This window comes from Sinocyclocheilus anshuiensis, unplaced genomic scaffold, assembly GCF_001515605.1.
Source record: "Sinocyclocheilus anshuiensis isolate Anshui unplaced genomic scaffold, SAMN03320099.WGS_v1.1 scaffold782, whole genome shotgun sequence".
Lineage (NCBI taxonomy): Eukaryota > Metazoa > Chordata > Actinopteri > Cypriniformes > Cyprinidae > Sinocyclocheilus > Sinocyclocheilus anshuiensis.
This window is the reverse complement of record NW_015546111.1, coordinates 1,156,954-1,176,582: the sequence shown is the minus strand read 5'-3', so window position 1 is coordinate 1,176,582 and position 19,629 is coordinate 1,156,954. Positions and strand designations below refer to the sequence as shown.

Sequence of the window (19,629 nt, the reverse complement as noted above, 5' to 3'; positions counted from 1 at the left end):
CAACACGGACACACACAGCACCCCCAACCGAAAACATCTTCCCGCGCCCCTGTCCCTAAGACCACAAGAGATGTAGGGAGGAGCAATGTGTGTGAGAGTCGTCTTAGCTTGGACCTTAGTCCGACTTTGCAAAAGACAGACAGATTCACAAAATATCGCCTTTCCTTGGGGTAGAGAATCTTATTTCTGCATGATGTTGAAGTCAAGAGACGCTCCTGGTTGTCAGCACTCAGATTCTGGGAAATTATATACATTTGACCCTAAGAGCAACAAGATAAGACCGTTTCAAATATCACAGTACAACAGCGTACACCTGAAAGAGCCGAGTGTTCTCCTCCCATTCAATACGATCCATTTCAGACCAATCAATAATTATGCAAGTAAACTGCAAACATCGGACAAAAGCCCATCAGACAAATGTCTTTGCACTCCAGCGAATCTCACAGCTGTGGCCAATCTAAATAACCGAAATGTTACTTTTGGGTAACGTTGTACACAACAGTAAACAAAGTCAGTCTGGAAGAAATTCTAAAGTACATCAATCCAAAAACTACCATATTGGATCAAATTCTATCCTTGGACCGAAATATTTATATGCAGACTACATAAGGGTCAATTGAGCAAGAGAACTAGCCACTGGTATAATATAAATGCATATTAAGTAGTGGCAATGAAATAGGCCTGCAAAACAAAACTAAACTAAACTTCCATCAGTTTTTCATTTTTGGAACTATTCCTTTAATATTAAGTTGTCACAGCTTAGTTGGTCGTCACTACGCTGCAGAAACTGACGATTCCACTTTTGCCAATAGGAGTATTTTTTGGGGGGTACGGCCCAGGACAGCCTCTGACAAATGGGAGCCATTTGATGTCTTGAAACTGTGCAGGACAAAATACGAACCTTTTAAAGAACACCAATTAAAAAAAAAAAAACACATCAGTATTAAAAAGAACAAGGGACCTGAGGGAAGAGTGAGGAATTATTGCTCCTACTTCATTAACTCCCAAGCTATAATTCCTGATTTACGTCTGCCTGTTCTAATAAACGTGCAACACAAAATATAGAATGCAATGATGTGTTATTGTTTATGCTGTCATTAGTGTTGGCCATGCACATAGTTATTTGCATTATGGGAGTTAGCCATCCTTGCCTGTACCAGACAAGGAAATGCAATCCTCATCAGCATTAGTAGCCAACAGTCCCCTGGGATCATGCCAGACGATGTTCAACACAACTGCACAGCACAAACACTAACACCTGACCCAAATGTTGCACAATAAGAAGCGGCTAAATGATTCGACTAAAGTGTTACGGATAGAATGATGCAATTTAAAGACATGAGGCATTTTCAAGGCATAAGCAAACCCAGCCTGTATGCACTCCAAATGTTTTCTGTTTTTCATTTGCATAAAGTTAAACTTTTCAAAACTTTTTCCACATTGGTGGGCACGCCCACATTGCATCAGCAATGGTTGCCCATGTCAACTTAATTCGATAACTCTCATTGAAAACTAATGACTTCCATTTGCTTTGTCAAACCAACATTTGAACAATAGTCACATTGGTACTTTTAAGATTGTGATCATTTGAAATTTTACAGTTGTAAAAAAAAAAAAAATTGTAAACAGAAATTGTTTTTAAACTCTAAAACCAACCAATCAACACAAGATCTCATCGAAATGTTAAGCATCGTGAAGCTAAAGCCATTGACCTGTGAAAGTACGATGCAGAGAGTGTGGTTGGAATGTGGGTAGTAAAGTATGTGATGGTACCCAAGCTGGTATGTGGAACTGTTGTGGAAGGACTATGTGTTAAATGCGACAAATACATTACAAATTACATTATCATCTTGTGTTTCAATGGAAGGCAGTGTTGTAATTAACTAACACTAAAACTATTAAAAATTATTTTTGTTAACTGAAAGTTGAATAAAATGTTCTGCAATATTTACTAATTTAACACAAATTAGATGTTAAATATGACATATTTATTATTACAAATTATATTATATTATCAACTTGTGCTTTAGTGGAAGCCAGTGTTGTCACCGTTATCTAAAACTATTAAAAGTCATTTTCAGTAACTGAAATAAAATGTTAGATTGGCAACTAACTGAAATTGAAATAAGTTGAAACACTAAAATAACTACAACTAAAAAACGAAATAATTTTTTTTAAGATAAATAGAAAATTAAATAAAAATACTAAAAGGTAAAAGAATATTTAAAAAATCTAAAAATCTAAAAAAAAAGCTTAAAAATTTTAATAAATGCTATAATAGTATATACATATATATATATATATATATGCATATATATACATATACATACATATACATATACATACATATACATATACATACATATATATATACTATTATAGCATTTATTAAAATTTTTAAGCTTTTTTTTTAGATTTTTAGATTTTTTAAATATTCTTTTACCTTTTAGTATTTTTATTTAATTTTCTATTTATCTTAAAAAAAATTATTTCGTTTTTTAGTTGTAGTTATTTTAGTGTTTCAACTTATTTCAATTTCAGTTAGTTGCCAATCTAACATTTTATTTCAGTTACTGAAAATGACTTTTAATAGTTTTAGATAACGGTGACAACACTGGCTTCCACTAAAGCACAAGTTGATAATTATATATATATAGTATATTTTACTACAAAAAACACTGATGAAATAAAAAGCAAGCAAGAATGCAGAATTTTAAATTAAGTTTTAATATTTAAGTATAATTTCAAAATTTTCAAATTTAGCTTCTTTAAAACAAAATTATAAAACAAATATTTATATATTATTAAAAGGTCAACTATGTAACTTTTTTTGGTTCAAAATATACAAAATTTATATAATGAGAGAATACATCATGAATCCATCTTCCAAACTGGTTTTTGGTTTTATCCTGAATCGCGACAGTACGCATGTAATGTAGTTTCATTATATGTGTACCGTAATGTTATAAATGTAAGTGTTTATATTTGGACCATTTTAGGCCTGGGGATGACAACTGCCCTCATCATATCCATAAACAGACAGAAGTAGCTCCGGCTACAATGTTCTTTGGCAAAAAGAAAGCAGCTTTGTTTATTAATCTCTAGAGTGCCAAAAGTAGGTATACTTTAAATTAACTTTAAAGTGTACCTTTAAATTAAAATTCAAAACTATTTTAGCTTTGTTCACTTTTGGGCCCAACTGTATATGTGCTTCTTCAGCAGCAGCAGGAATGCTTTCATAAACAGGATGCCAGCATGAGGGAGGTAGGCAGTTTGATGGTGACAATCACCTCCTGTTCTCTTGCTATTACATTACTACACCAGAGGCAGCACAGAGTGAGTGTTCAGGTGTCAATTTTTCGACGAGAGACATCGGGCTCATTCACTGTGGAATTATAGCACTTACTGCCCTTTCCAGACATTCCCATTCATTTCTCCTCTCTTCACAGGCTGCCGTACGTCACTGGAGGACCCTCAGTAGGGAACGGTGTGGTGTGATGACTGGGCATTTAATCAGTTTGGGTTGTTTAAGATTACGGCTAAGTTCTTATCTTTCTTCAGTAACATACCTGACAGGATGATGATTCGGTTTTCCTACTGTGCTGCTGATACGGTGTCCCTAAAGAACACTTTCCTATATTTCAGATATTTGGCACATTTCTAAACAAAATATAAAGCAGTTTGTATATTAACCAGAGTCCATACTTGGAGGGCTACTGTGGAATACATTTTTTTTAGTTTATCCAAATTCCATCAAGAATTTAGAATTTTCAATATTATTGCACTTCTATAAAAATGCAATGGCTCTTTCTATCAGAAGACAAAAAAAAATGTAATACAATATTACAATTACAGATTATATTATAAATTCTACTGACTGCTGCAGTACAAAATAATTGCATTTAAATATGGTTAAATGTGTTAAAAGTTAAGTGTACTCTTAACTTTTCATTCGCACTGACCAAATTTGATAGTTACAGTATCATTCTGCTTTGTAAAGACTGGTCAGAAATCATGATATAAACATAATCGATTAACTGCGATATTATGTACAGCGCTAGTTTTTAACATTAAGAAGCAGTTAACCAGGAATATTATCATTAAAACTAAAAACTTAAATACAATACATTTTTGTTACCTGAAACAATATAAATGATAACTTAAAATAAATTATTAACTTACTTTATTTCAGCTAGTTGCCAATGCAACATTTCTCATTTTCATTTAGTTTAACTTTAAGTTCTAAAATAACTAAAACTAATAAAAATGAATAAAAACTGTACATACATATTTTTTTTTTTTAATCACAAAACACAACAAATTTACTAAAACTTTAACTTTAAAGTGAAACCAGACAATAAAAATAGAATCTAATTCAAAGTATTAATCAAAACTATGGTAACACTGTATTTTAGGGTTCAATTCTCACTATTAACTAGTTGCTTTTTAGTAGGATATTGGCTGTTTATTAGTACTTATAAAGCACATATTAATGGCTTATTCTGCATGATCATATTCTACATCCCTTAATCCTATACCCCATACCTTAACTTAACCACTACGACAACTACATAACTAACTATTAATAAGCAGTAAATTCAGAGTTTGTTCAGGCAAAAGCTGTTAATAGTGGATGTATGTTCCCCATACTAAAGTTTTACCAAAAATCCAACAGCATATCATACTAAAATAACACTGCTGTTAACTTAATAAAGCATCAAAAAGTTTAAAAACCACTGGACTTAAGCGTTACAAAATGAGTCAGAATATTTAATAAAAGAACATGCAAGTTCTCAATGATATCAAAAAAAAAACTTTATGAACGATTGTCCTGGTAATAATTAAATAATCAGTGTCTAAATCAAAAGAGATATTTTTCTGGCCAGTTAAGTTATTTCGAGTAATTTGTCTCTGCATTCAAGCAACATTTTAAATGTGTCAAATATCTGTACTGCAGCACGTCTTAGGTAAAGTAAGCCTGTTCGAAGTTTAAAAAAAAAACACTTGCTACAGGAGTGTGGGCAGGGGGAGAAGCAAACGGCGAACTTGATGTCCACAAGCGTTTATGTTTGTGAATATGTTTGATAATGAGGTGAAGAGGAGAAAAACGATTTAGTGAGGGCTAATAAAGACAAGGCACTAGGCACATACTGTGATAATGGCCAGTGAGTTCTTCCTCAGATCTACAACACTTCATGCCATCCGCCACTGATGGTGCCCTTGTGGCATGCTGGCATTAAACAAAGGACATTAACATCAGCAGAGAACGTTATTATTTTTCTTCACAGTGTGAATTTCAATGCCATTGTTGTACTGAGACATATCTTTCATGTGCTCCATTTTGCATGTGAAAGAAATGTAAATGGAGCAGTTAAAGCCAGGGAAAACTTCAAGACGAAATTCAGCCAACAGCTCATTAGTCTGAAGGTTAGAGCACACCACAGGTGCTGCGGTGTCCTGCCTAACGAGGAAAGCAATGGTCATTAAAGATTCTCTCACGCTTACTGGCGACACGCGGCCGTTAACCTCTGCAACCTCCGTGGATTTCAAGAGAGTTTGACTACGAAAGTTACAAATGTTTTTTTTGACCTTGCCATGCTCTTTTCTAATGAAACCATTATAAGGAAGATACACAATTAAAATTCTGTTTCTTTAGAAATAGTTTATTTCAATATAATAGGGCCATCTATGAGAATTATTAAAGGGATAGCTCACCCAAAAATTTATATTCTGTCAATTATTAGTAATTACTCATGTTTATGTCATTCTATGTGGAACAAAAAAGAATGGAAGTAGAATGTCATCCAGGTATTTATTCGCTAATTGTTTATTAATACTGTGTATTCAAACATACTGCCCATGATGTACCATATTTTTTTGCACACTATATAGTGTACAAAGAGCATACTTTCTAACATGCATAATAGGGAAGTCATATTCAAATGCAGGGAGTCAGTTTTGAATGAGTACTTTTCAACAGACCCAGTACATAAATCAGACTCATGAACGATTCATGAATCAGACTGGCTGCATCCGAATATGCATACTTCCCTACTATATAGTTGGTGACACTGAAAAAGATTGCAATGCCAGGCAGACGATGTGCCGTTCCTGGCTGTGGAAAAACAACATGTTTGTATACGCTGCCGAAGGATCCCGATTCCCGATGTCAGAGAAAAATGGATTCAGTTTATTTCTAGCGAACGCCCCAGTCAAGTCAGTGCTAATTTACACGTGTGTTCAGTACATTTCACCGTTGACTGTTTTGAGAACAAATCGCAGTATGATGCTGGCTTTACTTTTGCTCAAAAATCAGGCCATGCCAACAACGATGCCACAAACTGTAAGTAACGTATTTCATGTAAAAACTATTTTTAAAACGGTAATGGCAGTAATGGATGTTAGCCAATCATAAAAGTGGGTGGTTACACTGAGCTCTTAAAGGGAAAACACCCCAAAACCGACTGTTTCAGTCAAAGGATAAGAAACGGGGTGAAAAAAGGTCATAAATCACAATGCTTTTTGTCCAAAAACCTTTAGTAATACTATAATTACACCTCAGGCATGAAAAACATGTCATGACCCCTTTAAATTACTTGGAGAGTATGCGATTTTTAATGCAATCACTGGATTGTTTACACATTTTGGTCACTATGAGCTGTTTTTTTTTTTTATGGAAAAAGACCCCATGAAGATTTTCATAAATTATTTTCTAGTCCACGGGAAAATTTTCAATTTTCTAAATCTTTTTTTTTTTTGAGTGAACTATTCATCTAAGCATTATAAATATTTTCTATGATCACACCTGAAAGTTTGCTCACATCAGCTATTAACACCTTGTATCCAGTCACTGTTGCCAAAAAGTCACTTAAAAATATTCCAAATTGCAAACAGGGATTCATAATGAAAATGAAAAGTGGTATTACGGGACATTACGGTAAATAAAAAAAGGAAAGAGGCCAACACCATTCCTCCCTTTAGATTCTGCTCAAGCACTGTTGCCACCTAGTTCAAGCAATAACATGTCTCAATCGCAGAGTTCTTCGCTTTGTGCTGATACACTCAAAAATACACTCCCTCCACACCACCACACACTGCATTAAAGGAAACTAGCTCTAGCCAACTGTGTCAGAGGCAAACGAAGCCAAGTTCTTCATGTTACTTGATATAATGGAAACTGTTTGCATCACATTAGAGAGTTGACTCCAAACAAAACCAGCCTGTATCAAACATATAGTCCCTGACATCAAGAAGAGTGCATGATTATATAATCACAATATGAAAGATGATCATAATAAGTTAATTATGATATATTTTCTAAGCAAACCTCCCAGACTATAACGTCACTTTTTAAACCAGTGTTGATGTTAAAGTCACAATGAAATGAAAGTAGCGACAGATCGGTTCCTCCTTATTGTGACATACATCTGAGTGAAATGGATTATCGCAAAAGAAAAATAGGGCAGGGACTTCTAAGGTTCTATGCATTGGTTGTGGATTGGATTTTGAAATGTGGGCGTTGTACTCAAAAGTGGAGGCAGATGACCATGAGCTCGAAGGGGCAGGATTTAAATGGACAAAATGATTGGATAAGTCCTGAAAAGTCAGTTGTTTTCACCGAAAGGTCCAATTATGACATTTTCATTAAACATTACGAGGTCAATTTTTATTTTTATTTTTTTAAATGAAGCATGCACAGATTAATTTGTTCACAATAAGATCTATACATGCATTTAGAAAATAAATAGCGTACATTTTCATGCCAACTTTACACTTCAAAAATCATTTATAAATATGTATGACTGAACTAGAGAACCGGATTAGTGAATGTATTGTTCCAGTTTTTTTTTTCATATGGTTCATAATCGTTCACAAAACGTGTTCGACTAACTATTTTTTCCCCCAGAGATTTTTTGACTGTTCAAAACATTAGTTCTTCTAAAATTTCCTGAGCCTCGTGTTGTTTCTACCAGTGTTCGACTAACTATTTTTTCCCCCAGAGATTTTTTGACTGTTCGAAACATTAGTTCTTCTAAAATTTCCTGAGCCTCGTGTTGTTTCTACCGTGCATGACTTTATTTAATTATATGTTAGGAACAATGACAGCCTCATTTTCACTGTATGGAAAAAAGTTACAATGGAAGTGGATGATGACTGAGGCTTATCAGTCCCTAACATGATACATACCGCTTAACATCTCGCTTTGTGTTCGACGGAAGAAAGTCATGCGAGTTTGGAAAACCATGAAGGTGAATAATTAACAGTTTTTGAGTGAACTACCCCTTTAACCATCATTTCTTTATGAGCAAACGTCCAGTGCTCACTGTATACTCCACACACAGCAGGGGACTCCGTCTATGTTCAATCATTTCCAAGAATTAGGAAAGAGTGTCAGATTCCTGCGGTCTGTGGTTTGCCATGTTACTCTAATGTAGCAAAACGTTATTCCTGGCTGACCATCGGGACAAAACCATGGGCTCGCGCTACATTTCTCAACTTGTTTGAACAATCCAGACAGCTGATTTGACTCATATCGTGCCGCATTGTTTACAGGAAGTCAATCTTCATATTTAACGTATGAAAAGTGTAATAGCTTCTACGATTTTCACTTAAAACAGTAATTCCTGCAAAACGCCACGTCTAAGTTTTACTAACAGACTTACCAAATGTTATTCCTGCCTAATCAATACATCAAAGGAAAACACTTACTAAATATGCTTACCAATTCACCAAAATAGACGTATATGAAGAAACACAAAACATTTACACGCTACACCATACCTGACACAGTTGTTGGCGTTGCTGTAGCCATTTACTCTTCAGGGCAGCGTGTCGTGGTCCGCATCCCATCGCTTGTCAACCGGAATCGTCGCTGACGCCTCTCTCGGCGTTATTTAGACGCTCGCGAGCCAACAGGGCTTCCCCTCCTGCTTGTCAAACTCGAAGCGCGTATCATACGTTCAGCTGATCAGCGCAAAAACAACAGCCACAGTGTCGCGCAACGCAAACAGTTCACACCGCACCACCCTGCACGCGACGCCCCGGGGGTCCCGGTCCCGCCCCCTCCCGTGCTCTCGCAGTTCTAGGGGTGATTAATAATCATGAGGTAGTATACTTCCGCGACGCCCATTGGCCGAAGAAAGTACCTTAATTTGTAGCTCCTTCCTCGCTGTCAGCCACTGCGAGGTGACGTCATGGAACATTCCAAAAATTCCTTGTCCCGGTATTCTTCATTTCATGTTTAGATATTATTAACAACCAATATTCCTGCGTTTAAAACGTTCTCATATTTTTGTATGTATTTTTAAAGGGACAAGTTACCCAAAATGAAAATTCTGTCATGAATTACTCACCCTCATGTTGTTCTAAGCCTGTGATTTTCTATTTTCTTTCTGCAGTATTGTATTTAATGAAATAATAATAATAATAATAATAATAATAAAAAAAACGCTTAAAAGTGTTTGATTTCTCCATTATACAATCTTTGGGCTTGTAACAAAATGAGGATGAGTAATTATGAGTGTAGATAATATTCACAATAAATACTCAAAAAAAAAAAAAGCTATATTATTATTTTATTTATTTTATTAAATACTTAATAAAATACTTATTTCAAGTACTCCAAATAATTTCATATAATTGATATTATTTCTAATTGCTTGTGGAATATCAGCTAAATTGATATTAGTAACTGTGATCATAACCAAAGTCACATATTTTATGGAATATAGGGTGAGAATGCCTTAACACAAACAGAGCAAGTGTTTCATGAGCAAGCCCATCTGGGGGATGCGTACTGGGTTGCTTATGTCAGCACAATTCCCTGACTCAGTTGAGCTCTTTAGTAGGACTGAAGCTTCTCAGTTGCACTAATGGTAGCATGGCCCACATGGGGACTATTAGTGGGGTTAACCATCAGCATGGACTTTCATTCATTTAACTCTTTCCCAGGGGCATGGAGGAAAAGTAAACCAGAACATTACTAAACTCCCAGGAAAGTGCAGCTATTCCCAAGTATATTATAAAAACAAACCTAAGTAGTAAATTATCACTCCATGTTTCCCCAAAACTTTCCAAAGGCCCTTTGTATACCAATTCCCAAGAAAGAAGTTCTAAAAAGCTCAAAGCCGCACCAAATCTGCTGGGAATTAGTTGTCTTTTCATTTTCCTTGTTGGATTTATATTTCCAATCAGATTACTTCCTTATTGCCCCACCAACACAGGACTCGGTTTGATCACAGCCTTAAAAAATTCCCAGACCGTGTAAGTTGAGTTCAGCGAAACACAATGAAGCTTGGGTATCTGTTCTGTTGTTTGTCTCTGAATATACTACAGTATTCACAACACTCTATGAATCTAAACAGTCACCCTGACTACCATATGACAAACGGTTGACAAAGGAATGCTTTGTTTAAAGGATGCAAATGTAGTGCTGGGTCAATAGCCCAAGGACAGTTTAATTACTGGGCATAAATATAGCTTTCCAAACACTAAGCCTGCTGGGCCTCCAACCTGTTATTATGCTTTTTTATATTTATTTTACAAGAGTCAAATTACGTTCAAGGAAGCACAGTGGTGCTTGAGGAACTGAGCAAAAATTTGAATGTGTAAGAATAATAATTTTCAAAACTCCCAACTTTCTGTTCATTTCTAGGTTTAAATAAGATATTGAATACCATATTTTTTATGTGGTCTCAGACTTTTGGACTCAACTGTAGTGCCATTGTATTACATCTGATAACACCCAGTGTTAATTTAAGATTTTTTGATGTAATACTATAGTATTTATTAATATTTTCAATTAACTTTTACTATAATATTTTCAGTTTTCAATTTGATTTTACTGTATAGCAAGCTTGTTATGCACTTTTGTCATTTTTAATAGTTTTTGTTTTCATTTACTATAAATGTAGCTTTAATTTATTTTCATTATTATATTATATTATATTATATTATATTATATTATATTATATTATATTATATTATATTATATTATATTATATTATATTATATTTTTAGTCAGTTTAGACAGTTTTAGTCATTTTAGTTCAGATTTTTTAAATGCAAGTTTTTTAATCCAATATTTCTATTTTATTTCAGCTTCACTTCAGTTAACAAAAATAATTTTTCATAGTGTTTGTTTAATTTTCGTTCTAGTTCAACTCAACGCCTGCTGGGCCTCCAACCTGTTATTGTGCTTTTTTATATATTTATTTCACAAGAGTCAAATTACTTTCAAGGAAGCACAATAGTGGTGCTTGAGGAACTGAGTGAAAACTAGCAAAACTTGAATGCGTAAGAAGGTCACCGTGGGGTCAATTAGAGCGACATTGCATGACAAAACCAGCACGTTATTGTGCATTTTTCCACCGTAAAGCCCAGTGATGTCACAATAACGTCGGACTGAATGTTTTGCTGTTGAATAGGTCAACGTTCTGGCTCTAAAATTAGTGAAGAGATTAGGTGAGACTCTCACCATCTCAGTGGGGTCAACGCTGTGTATTTAGAAGGCTTAGACGGACTCCTGGAGACTCTTAGGTGTCCGGTAAAGTTCACCTGGCATTCAGGTGATGAGTCATAGCCCTCAGCTGCCTGATCCTGTCACTGGATGCCACTGTCGTTCAGACTGCCTGTGGAGAACGAGAGGGCTGCTGGCTCCATCGTCATGACAGTCGCCGTCCTCGTCTGAGTCAAACAGGACACCTGACTGGGCGTGTGGCTGTGAGGTGCATGACGGCCGCATGGGTGGGGGGTTTAGGCCATACAGAGAGGTCTGTTGTGATTGGCAGAACCGTGATTGCACAGTTCACGGTCTTTGAACTACATTGGACCATCCTTATGTTGGGCTTTCTTTCCCAAGAGCAAGCAAGAGAGAGAAGCACAGTAGCAAGGACACTGTGTTGTGAATGCACCACAGTGTGACAATTTGATCCTAACAGGCTTATGTAACAGGGATGCCTGCATGCTCATCTTCCAGCAGACAACGACTGCACCGACTGTTATATAACTAGATCAGCCTCCCCACAGAGCCAGGCTGCGCCTGTGCACGGCACACAGCAGCCTGCCAAAGAGAGCGAGAGAGAGACAGAGACATAGAGAGTGAGACAGAGAGAAACAATGCTGCCTGCTGCAGGAACACAAAGAGAGTCAAAGACAATGCAGGAGTGAAATAAAACATTCGGAAAAGGATACTATCAGTGGAGTAACGATAAAAGTAATGCATTAAATAATCTAGCCATCACTTACAAAAAAGTATTGTGGCATATATAATACAGTTTTCATTTTTTGGGGGGCATGAATAATGGAAATGAAATGATTAACTATTTGTATAGTGTAATATAATATAATATAATATAATATATTATATTATGTTAGTGACCTAGAAAAAAAACATTTAAAAATCCCAATATTTCTGTTTCAGATGTGATAAACCGCATTTAGTAATATGGTTACATTTAGTAATATTAGTACTTCAACTTAAATCTATTTTATTTAAGTTAGTTACTAAGGCGACATTTTTTTTTTTTTTTTAATAAATAGTTTTTTTAAGCTGATGTTTTTCATCTAATATTTGTAGTTTATTTCAATTAAAAAACAATTTTTCACAGTTTTAGTTTCATTTTAGTTTTAGTTAACAATGAAGCAGTACTTCTAGAATACTTTTTGTAAGGGACATGAGACATTATATACTGACCCTACATATCATGTGTGTAAATATTTGATTATAATACACATGCAATATAATAGCGGAAAGTAAAATCAATAGGTTGTAATATATCTCTCTATGTTGGTAATGCACACATCACCCTTGTAGTATCTGATTTTTCATTGTCCATTACTTGCAGTATGTACATCTGAGCCTTCTCCCATTACATGGAGTTCATATTTTCCCAAATGTATTCCATATAATGGCTGACAATATCATTTGATGAACAGGCAGAGATGAAATCTGATTATGAAGGAGGATCTGCAGAATGGATTTAAACATAGTAAAATGTCATGTATGGATATATAGCCATATAGTCAAAATATTGAATAAACACACATGCAAGATATGAGCCTGACAGTGAGGAGCTACAAATATTATCTTGTGTTTTCATCTATGACCTTTATATTCCCTAAGAAGTTTCCTTTTGTATCATGCCCATGTGGATAATTTATGTATTTTGCATAGTGCAGCAAAGAGGCGGTTTCTTGGTCTTGGGCTTCAGAGCAGATAAATCCACCCTTATATGAAGGCATCACAATCCTCTGCCACTCTGCTGCCAGACTCTGGGTTTTGTGGAGTCTAATGGGTGGTAATGTTGGATAAATGTTTCCAGCATACATGTGCCAGCAGGACCAAAACTCAATTAGCTTTGCTCCATACTGTAGTCTAATCCAATGTGCTTGGGTTTTACACTTAGAATGCAATTACACCTCTGACAGCCGCTTTCAGTTATTTCACTATAAGAGCAGTGTCTGCAAATCGAGTACAGTTGCTCTCAAAATGATTTTTTCTCCTCTCAAAAAGATTTTGTTCTAAATACCAGTTGCAGCTGGTTTTGTAGATTCTCAAATGGTCACATAAAAACAGAAGACTCACAGGAAATGAAATGATTGTTTTTGAAACTTCTTTACTGCTTGTGGTGTAACTCCTGGAGCATGTTAGGAACGTATTAGCCTCCCAAAGCCAATCAATGGGTCATACTGTGGCTAATCCTGGAGTAAACCACCCACTTAGACAGGAAATAGGCATCTGACTGATATAAAGTGAACAATCACAGTTTATCGGCTGGGTAAATGTGTATAGATGGACGGACGAATAGACAGACAGAAAAACAGACAGACAGACAGACAGATAGATAGATAGATAGATAGATAGATAGATAGATAGATAGATAGACAGATAGATAGATAGAGAGATAGATAGATAGATAGATAGACAGATAGATAGATAGAGAGATAGATAGATAGATAGATAGAATTTAGAGAACTTTTGCTTTTTCAGATGATCAAAACGAATAGAATAATATTGTACTCTGCATACGTGAGAGTTTTTTGGTCCCTGAAATGTTGAAATATTCAGTTTTAATGATGCAGACAATGACCACGATTTTTTTTAGTGAAACTGTTGTTGTGAAAATGCACAACTGCACGTCACAGCCCATTGATAGCAGGCTGAGTATCAGCATTGTGATTTCACACTGGGTCAAAGGGATCCCTGGAGATACACTTGCCAGTCTGGCTCTGGGAACTCAGAGGAGCAGAGAGGGTCAAAGCAGAGACAGAACATCCTGCAGCACTGCTGAGTCAGTGTGTGTGTGTGCTGGTGCTGGGGGAGTGAAATCATTTTGTTGATGTGTCTCTCTCCCTTGTTCATTGTTAGGCAAGCCTGCCAGAAAGGGAGAGTTTCCAGACAGGAGTAAGTAGTTTATATGAATTGATGAGGGGAGTTATTTTTCTTTTATGCCTCTTCCAAAGTTTGTTTCTCATATAAGATATTGTGTGTGCAGCTCTGAGAGAACAACATAAGCTTTTATGAAGAGTGGGCTGGGAAATGATACAGTGAGAAGAACACATTACTTCAGAATTCAGGGAGAAACACTGCATTATTCGGACTTAAAACTCAAGAATGTCCCTGATGAATACACAGCATGGTTTGTTTGTCTTAGCTGGTTTACACTGGTTTACACACCCAAAACAGCCTGAAAGACCAGCTAACCATATTAGGTTGGTGTTTCCAAATTGTTAATGGAGAAAACAGGAAAGACACACATCATTGTTCAACAGTTTGGGGTTGGTATGAGTTTTGTTTCTGAAAGAAGTCGTTTTTGCTCACGAAGGCTGCATTTTTTTAATGAAAAATCAAATAAATAAAGTTTTATATATAAATATATTTTAAAATGTAATTTATTCTGGTAAAGCTGAATTTTCAGCAGTCAATCATTCTAATAGGCTGGGAAATGATACAGTGAGAAGAACACATTACTTCAGAATTCAGGGAGAAACACTGCATTATTCGGACTTAAAACTCAAGAATGTCCCTGATGAATACACAGCATGGTTTGTTTGTCTTAGCTGGTTTACACTGGTTTACACACCCAAAACAGCCTGAAAGACCAGCTAACCATATTAGGTTGGTGTTTCCAAATTGTTAATGGAGAAAACAGGAAAGACACACATCATTGTTCAACAGTTTGGGGTTGGTATGAGTTTTGTTTCTGAAAGAAGTCTTTTTTGCTCACGAAGGCTGCATTTTTTTAATGAAAAATCAAATAAATAAAGTTTTCTATATAAATATATTTTAAAATGTAATTTATTCTGGTAAAGCTGAATTTTCAGCAGTGTCAATCATTCTAATATGCTGAATTAGTGCTAAAGATTTTTTTTTATTGATTTTTTATAACTAATACATTTTTTCTGAATTCTTTGATAAATAGAAAGTTCAAAAGACAGAATTAAATTTTTTTTACTGTCATTTTTGATATTTTTAAAGCATCCTTGCTGAATAAAAGTAATAATTTCTTTTAAAAAATATCTTGCTGACCCCAAACTTTGAAAATATTTGTCATTCTCATAGTAAAATCATTATAACATAGAAGAATGCTTCATGCTTACTCTGATTTCATCTAATATCAAGTTTGTTTTAGTCTGGCATGGAGAAAGACACATAGTTCCGGCCCTGGACAGCTGCAAAGCCCCATTTGAAAAGTATAGAGAGACAAACATACCCTCACTGACACATTTATTATCCTCTGACCGTGTTTTCACGAGGTTTTGAGTTGGCACCAAGTTCATACATAGTTCTTAGAATCTCTGTCCCATACTAGGCAGAGTCCCAAGATGCTGAACTCTAACAAGAAGAAACCAAAGGTTTCTGGCATCAGCTACGAGACAGACCTGATTAAAAATGAGGACAAAGACAGTGTGAAATATTATACTCCACTACCGCAGCCAAAATCAACTGTACACTCTGGTAGCCAAGCTGATAGAGAGTTCTGTGACGCAGCAGCTATGTGGATCAAGAGTAACATCCTACAGAGCATTCAGTCAATATCTCATCGCTAATTGGGAAGCTTTATCTATGCAAAAACACATTAGCTCTCTGTCTTTATTTTTCAGCATCAGAGTCATTACCGTCTCTACTCATTGGCTGCTAGTGTCGGTAAAATATAGCAATGGCCATTTCAATCCTCTATCTCTCTTTAGTTCATTTTAAGTCAAAGTGAAATAGGACTCGCAAACCATTTAACTTCGGTTATGTGACCGTTTTCAGTAAGATTTTGAAAGAAGTCTTTTATGCTCACCAAGGCTTCATTTGATCAAGAATAGAGTAAAATTTAATATATTATAAAAATTTAAATGAACTGTTTTCTATTTTAATATATTTTAAGATTTATTTTATTCCTGTGATGCAAAGCTCAGTTTTCAGCATCATTACTCTTCGGTGTCACATGATCCTTCACAAATATTTTGAATATGCTGATTTGGTGCTCAAGAAACATTTCTTCTTATTATGTTGTACATGTTGTCAACAGTTGTGATTCTTAGTATTTTTGTGGAAACCATTTTTTTCAGGATCTTTGATGTGTAGAAAGTTTAAAAGACCAGCATTTCTTTTGAAATAAATTCTTGTAACAATGTTGCAAAAAAAAACAAAAAAACATATAAAATAAAAACTGACTGACCCTAAATGTTTGAAAGGTAGTGAATTTCTGAATAAATAAATAAGGCGAGACTTGATTTTATTTATCTGGAACTAATTTGATTATGAAATAATTTGAGACCCAAATGCAAGTTCACAATCAATTCATTAAATGTTAATCCAAATAACTATAAACATAATAAAAATTCTTTAAGAAAATTTAATGTGTTTTAAAAACATATTCTCTGCAGACCCCCTGCAGTACCTTCATGGCCCCCTGGTTGAAAACCTACATGCCTAAAACTGTCTAAATAGATTTTTTCTGGCTTTAACATTATTTTCCCTGCTCCGATTTTCATAGCAGAAAAGCAAGGTAATTTCAGTTTTTTTTTTAAATGAAATATTGAAATATTGCAGCAGATATGCAGTTTTTTCTTTGCAGTTTGATGAGCAGTGTTGGGGAAAGTTACTTAAAAATAAAGCATTACAATATTGTGTTACTCCCTAAAAAGTATCTAATTACTTAGTTACTTTTTATGGAAAGTAATGTGTTAAATTACTTTTGCATTACTTTTTCTCATCTGGCCTGGGCTTGCTTGTTTGTTTTTAATATAAAAAAGCTCTGCTTTTGGCAAATGTAAAAGCCCTTTCACACCAAAAGTGCTCAAACAAACCTCTCAGCTGTGCTGCCATTCTGGATTGCATGAAGAATAGGACATAAGAGAAGAAAGTTCAACACTTTCTTCTTGCTCACAAAAAAAATAAAAAATAAATTTCACTCTCTTAGGTTTTTTTTTTTTTTGTATTTAGTTAGGTTTCTGGTGTGTCTGCCAGCTCAGAAAAGCTGAAAAGAAAACACACTGCCAGTTCGTTATGGGCTGTCTGAGTCTGAAATGGTGTCATCCAGCGAGCTGTTTCAATTTGCAGCTGGTTTCTATGTAGATATCTAGCTATTTGAATAAGATCACCTCTGAGCCATATACAGAGTCCAAGGCAACAATTCACACATCTTGTGTCGACACACCCCATGGAAGATAAGGGTTTTAAACCAAAGTATGTTACAGACATTTCATGATAATTCTAAAGAATCATATACCAACTTGTGGAAAATGGGCATCCTTGTCACCTTTAACATATTTAATTATTGCAGGTTTGTGTAATATTCTGAGTTTGCTTTTCACGGTTTTTATTAATTTTGAGGAATACTGAATCTGTTTTTGTGCAAATGAGATGAGTAAATGGATGTTCACATTTAGTCTAGAAGCACAGTAACAATCATGTTTACACAGCACACACAATGCCTCTGCACTTACTCATGATTTCTATCAACATGGGAACAGGAGAGCTGTCCATCAATAAATGGGAAAACAATCTGGTGTTACTTATTTGAACTCAGATATTTCCTTGTAAATTAAAAAGTAATGCATTACTACTAATTACTTTACCCGTGTTACTTGTAATGCGTCACTGTTGATGAGTCATACAAAATAAGACTAAGAACTTGTATTAAGAAAGTAAATAGAGTCAATTTTGCTGAATTTCAAGGTATGGCCATATAGTGTGCGCTTCTTTTCCTTTCTTTTCCATTTGAGGCTGTAAGAAAGACTGATGCAAGGAAATCGTACATACCATTAGCTAATGTAATGAACCTTGGGTTAAGAGCAAGGCCAATCTTAGAAATTGCTTTAAATAGTGATAACTTTCATAAATGTTTCATTGTATGCCAATCAATATTTTGACTTCACTGCTCTTATAAAACCACATGAAATACCCCATAGCTTGCCTACAGAGGGTCAATAAAGCACAGCTGAGCTCTTGGCGTTGTCTCATAGGTCTGTAACACACCCACCTGGTTCTAAAGGAAAACCACAGAGAGAATCATGGAACCCTGACCTACAGATACAGACCTCAGCCGTCCTTCTGTTGCGCTAGTGTTACACAAGTGTGCAGAAAAATATCACACTATTAGTAAAACACTCTTGCATAAGCAAACATTAACTATGCTTAGTCAAGCTGCCAACTGATAAACCACACATTTGAGAAGAGAGGCCTGATTTGCAGGGCCCAAAAGCATGTAATGTTCAATCCCTTTCTTATCCACAAGCCACTCAAAACATCTCCAGCACTGAGAGGAATTCACGAAGCACGCTCCCTTTTGGTATCGCTACTTTCAAAACAGATTTTCAAGCCTGTTTTTCTTAGTTTTCTCTGGCAATAGTAAAGTAACGTTTTTGCTGTAAACGTTGCCAAAGGCTACACAATTGTGAGCGTGATTATTGCTTGTAACTGGAAGAGGGTTTTATGGACAATGAGGCCAGTTTGGGGCACTGAGACTAAATTGGGTGAACAAAAAAAAGCATAGACAGATGGAGAAAGACGAACATCAGCGCTTAAATGACATATTGGTGGAGGTAAAAACAATAATTAAGTCACTATCTGAAGTCACTGATGGGACTTTTTATCTATGAAAAAGTGCTGATATGAAATTGCATAACTGGAGTAGTATCAAGTAATTAAAGGCTACATTGTTCGACCAGTGATGACCATCCGTATTGAGCAATGAATATCATTCATGGCATGGAAGATAAAATCAGCAGAACATCAGTTCCACCTGGTGGCCAGACAGACAAATAAAAATACAACCTTCTCATTCTGTTGTTTCAGACTTGATTTAAATGTTCAGCAAAATTTTGACATCCAATATCAGTGATTGAAGTTCAGGGCTCAACAATTATAACATAATTAACATATATAAAAAATATATCTCATCTTGATAATTAATTTTCAATAATGAAGTGCAAGATTTGTAAAGACTCCACTCTGACTAACCAACACTTTACATGAGTTTATTGAAATACATACAGCATTAGCACAGATTGAACAACACCATATCACTGAAATAGTACTTCTACTGAAATAATGAAATGAGCAATATTGTCCATGGTATGAAAAATTAAATGTTATAAAACAGCAAAGGCACTTTTTCATAGGTTTGAAATAAA

General features: G+C 35.2%; 1 protein-coding gene across 1 annotated transcript in view; it reads right to left on the bottom strand.

Moving 5' to 3' along the window:
- The window catches only part of LOC107700668 (transcription factor HIVEP3-like), a 76,543-nt gene extending 67,490 nt beyond the window's left edge, over window positions 1-9,053 (bottom strand). Inside the window, exon 1 of the mRNA XM_016502405.1 lies at window positions 8,782-9,053. The gene's annotated coding sequence lies outside the window, so the exon portion shown is untranslated. The remainder of the gene's footprint in view (window positions 1-8,781) is intronic.
- Between the last annotated feature and the right edge of the window lie 10,576 nt (window positions 9,054-19,629).